Genomic DNA, 4,667 nt, shown 5'->3' with positions numbered 1-4,667 from the left:
TTGAGATTGTTTGTGGAGAGGGTGATGCCGTCTGCAAACTCCAGGTGGCCCGCTTCTTAGCTGGGATGGTGGAGGAGAGATAATGGAGGAAGAGAAAGCTGGAGGACAAGGGGACTTCACTGAAGCAGTAGTGAGGTCCTCTGAAGAATCTGTAGAATCAGACGTTTCTCAGCAGAAGAGAGCTCGTTTGTCAGCATGTACTTCTGTTATTGTAAAGAGTCCTGTAAGTGAGAGGGAGTATCCTATGGGTCTTACCTCTCCTGTATCATCACCTTTTCTGGAGGAAGATGTTGAAGTCCCTATATTCCACTCAAGTGAGAGCTCTTTGGAAGAGGGAGAAGATGGATGAAGAGTGATGTTTTTTTCTTTGGGGACTGAGTGCCAATTTAAAAGGCGTCTTCTGAATCCACCTTGGGAGTTGTGTCCCTAATGTTAGGCTCTTAAAATCAAGAGTCAGAAGAGCATCAGTCTTGGACTTTTTGCATAACCTGTCTGTTGACATTTTGTGTTTACAGGAATGTGGTATTGAGGAGGCCCTTGGTGGAAGTGATTGGCCATATGGTCAACACGTTTGGTCTGGTTCTAGAGGGAACAAAAATGATGGGGTGGGGATATTATTAGGTAGTCAGAATTTTAGTTTTGAAAGTTATAAAGTGGTGGAGGTGGGTCGTTGTATTTCAGCAGTGTTGTGTGGGATGGGATTGAGAGTTAAAATTATGAATGTTTATGCTTCTACAGGGAGGGAGGAAAGGTTAAGTGTATTAGAAAAATTATGTTTGGAATTGCCTGGTAGAATCCCTGTGATAATAGCAGGAGATTTTAATTGCTCAACTGAAGGGAAAGTTGATGCTTCAGGTAAAGGATTGTTTAATATTATTTCTGATTTTTCTCTCTTGGATGCTGCAGAGGAGATTTTGGGGAAACCGGCACCACCAACCTATAAAGCAGATAGGGGTGGGATAACATTTAGGATAGACAGAATGTTTTTTTCTCAAAATATGATTTGTGTTAATTTTTCTCAGTTTTCCGTTCCGTTTTCGGACCATGAGTGTCTGAAAGGAGAGTTTATGCGGAATTTAAAGCGTATGTATGGGAGAGGTGTGTGGAAGCTAAATGTTAGTTAGCTCGATGATGAGAGAGTGGTGAGTGATTTTCAGAAAAAATATAATTGGTGTAGGTCACGTAAAAATAATTTTAAAAATGTGTTGGTATGGTGGGATTGGATGAAGTTTGAGTAGAGAAATTTTTTTCGCAGGTGGGGCTATAAAAAAGCTGCCAATCTAAGGAACCAGTATAAAGATTTGATGAAAAGAGTTGACTGGTTGGAGAAAATGAGAATGTGTGGTGTGAATGTGGATGATCTGTTAAGAAGTGCTAAAGAGGATCTGAAAAAGGCCTTGGAGAAAAAAGGTAAGGAAATTATTTTCAGGTCAAAAGTGGTCCATCTGGATAAAGATGAGAAATGTTCTAGATATTTTTTTTAAAAAGTATGTGGTAAGAGAGAAGGAATGGATGAGATTTTAGATGGGACTGGTGTTTGTGTTAGTGGTGAGAAAGTGATGGAGGAAGTGATGACGTTCTATGCTACGTTGTTTGGTGAGAAATGGGTTGATGAAAGATTGAAAGAGGATGTGCTTAATGTTTTGGATAGCAGAGTGGATGTTGATGATTGTGATGCTTTGTGTGAGGATATGATTGTGGATGAAGTTATGAAAGCTGTGTTTAGTGCAAAAAAGAATGTGACACCTGGGAAAGATGGTTTGTCTGTGGAGTTATATGTCAAAATGTGGGATGTGATGGGTGTGGATTTGGTGGAAGTATGTCAGTATATGTGGGAGAATGGAGTGTTGGCAGAGTCAATGAAGGACGGGGTAGTGGTCTTAATTTTCAAGAAGGGTGATAAAAAATGTTTAAGTAACTGGAGACCTATTACTCTTCTGAATGCCGATTACAAGGTGTTCAGTAAAATTCTGGCTAATCGGATGCATGAGGTTATTAGGAAAGTGGTTGGTATGGACCAAGTATGTGGTGTGCCAGGGAGAAGCATAACGGACAATTTATGTATTTTGAGGGATGTGTTGTGGGATTGCAAAGTGAGAAAGCAAAAGTGTATGGTGATGGTGGTGGATTTTGAAAAAGCATTTGACCGTGTGTCACATGTGTTTATGTTGGATGTGTTACGTAGAATGGGTTTTCCAGTGAAGTTTGTGAATGCTGTGAGTGGGTTATATAGAGGGGTGGTGAGCAGTTTTTTGTTGAATGGTTTTTTGAGTGGGAAGGTAAGTATTAAGTCAGGTGTGAGGCAAGGTTGCCCCATGTCACCGGTGTTGTTTGTATGTGTGATTGAGCCTTTGCTATGTATGATTCGGAATGAGAAAGTGGTCCGTGGTTTGTTAGTGCCAGGGAGTGGTGGGATGACTTTGAAAGTTTTAGGATATATGGATGATATAGTGGTGGTGAGTGAGAGTGTTTCTTCTATGGGGCGGGCAAAGTTGTTGTTAGATTTTTTTTGTGGTGCTTCTGCGTTTCGTGTGAACTGGAATAAAAGTATGTTTAAATGTTTTGGTGATAGTGGGGTTAGAATGGAAGGAGTGGCTGCTGTGGAGGGTCCAATTAAAGTGCTAGGGGTTCTTTTTACTGATGATTTGAAGGGATATGAGAGTTGGGATGAGTGTGGAGAGCGGATAGTGAGGAAAATGAATTTTTGGAAACTGCGCACTTTGTCTTTGACAGGAAAGGTGCTTATTATTAAGTCCGCTATTCTCCCTATTTTACTTTGTTTCCTGTGTTTTTCCAGTCCCTTACAGGAAAATTAAAAAAGTGGAGAAACTTATTTTTGTGTTTTTCTGGGGTAGTAGAATGGAAAAGTTAAAAAGGGAGTTTTTGTTTAAGCAATATAAGTATGGGGGACTGAGATTCCCAAATATTGAGTTTTTTTTAATGCTGCATTATATTAAAGCTACAGTGGTTCTGATTGGGAATAATAATAAAGGTGCGTTTATGTGTAAGTATTTGGCAGGATGGATGTTGTATGGGTTGAAATGGGTAAAGCGAGATAGGAATGTTCCTGTTGCGTTTAAGTGTACGTAATGGTACGTTTTGATTGAAAAAAAAATCAAGAAAAATGATTTGCTAGCGGTTGCAATGAAGGATTTTAGAGTGGTTAAGAAAGTTATAAAGCGAATGAGTGTGAATGAGTGTGAATGTGATATAGTGGGACTGCGTGCTATGGAAGTGGCAAGGGTGTGGAAAAAGTTAAGTTTCCAGGATGTGTCCAATAGACAGCGGGATGTAGTCTGGATGGGTTTGCACAATATTCTGCCGGTTAGAGATGTCCAGAAAAAGAGATCTTATAAGATCTGCTGTGTGTCCAAGAGATGGGTGTGGTGCGAATGAAACAGTGAGACATGTTATGTGGGATTGTAATTTTGCGTATGATGTATGGAAAGGAGTGGGTGGACTCTGTAAAGGGATTGCAGGAGTGGTTTATGAATTGGAGAGTTGCAATGTTTGGGTTTGCTGCTAGTCGTCGAGTTTTGGAAAGGATGATGTGGTTTATCATGGTATGTGTGCAGGAGAGTTTGTGGGATGCTAGAAATTTGTGGGTGTTCAAAAGGAGAAATATGTCTGTTAATGATTGTATTAGGTTAGTGTTGGCAAGGCTATATGTAATTTACTTATGGGATACTAAAGGTGGTGGTGTTGGAGGTAAAGATTCAGAAGGAGTGTGGAAATACCTTAAGTGGCATGACTTGGTTAAATTCCAGTGAGGATACTTTTTGGGGTTACTTTGGTAGAGTCTTTGATGGTTTTGTTTTCTTTAGTCTTTTTGTATGGAATGTATTTTTTGTGGGTTTTTTTCTGATATATTTACGGATAAAATAACCACGATGATGTTTTAATGAGCGACAGTCTATATTATGACTAAGTTTTGTCTACTGTTTGCTCCAAAATAAACCTGAGTGGTTTAAAGAAAAAAAAAATCTGTTCTTAGCAGTTTAATATCTGATACGTCCCCTATTTGGGGACCATATATTAAATGAATTTTTGGAACAGGGAGATGGAAGAAGAGCTTGCTCTGTCCACTCCACGCATTGACCCGTTATTGCAGTATCTTCGGGAACAGTGCACTCCTTCTCTGATCCGGTTTCTAAAAACAGATTAAATTGAAATCAGCGCAAGTTGTCTTTTAACCCTTTACGTGAATTTATTTCAGGGTCAAAGAATCACATTTCTCATGCCAAATGTAGCATTTTGCTTGATTTCTCTTGACCAGTTGCAACATTTTCTGTGCCTTGCCTGGCCTTGCTTTTACCTATGTATGTCAAACATTGCATTGCATTCAATATGCAATCAATCAATCAATCAATTTGTATTTACTGGTTGCTGCAACAGGTGTGTTAAGATGTAGGCCTATATTAGGCCTTTGTAACAGTGTTGCAAATATACTGTGCCATCTACAAAATTAGGCCCCTGCTGTCAATACTTGGCGGCGTTTCAATTGAAGTATCCAATGAGTAGTTCTGCCATACATACTGCATTTGTGACCACATGAATTCTTTTGTGAAACATTGTCTCCCTCTTGTGGACCACCGACTTTTCAATGCGTTGTTTTATATGCATTTAAAAAAAAAAAAAAAGTAAAAATGGTGCCTGTGCTGGTCTTG

At 39.4% G+C, this 4,667-nt stretch overlaps 1 pseudogene; it reads left to right on the top strand.

Moving 5' to 3' along the window:
• The first annotated feature begins 3,935 nt into the window (after positions 1-3,935).
• Positions 3,936-4,136, top strand: LOC143770700 (U2 spliceosomal RNA; annotated as a pseudogene).
• Positions 4,137-4,667: the final 531 nt, after the last annotated feature.

Source organism: Ranitomeya variabilis, chromosome 4 (assembly GCF_051348905.1).
Source record: "Ranitomeya variabilis isolate aRanVar5 chromosome 4, aRanVar5.hap1, whole genome shotgun sequence".
In the NCBI taxonomy this organism is placed as follows: domain Eukaryota; kingdom Metazoa; phylum Chordata; class Amphibia; order Anura; family Dendrobatidae; genus Ranitomeya; species Ranitomeya variabilis.
This window is presented reverse-complemented; position numbering and strand designations above follow the sequence as displayed.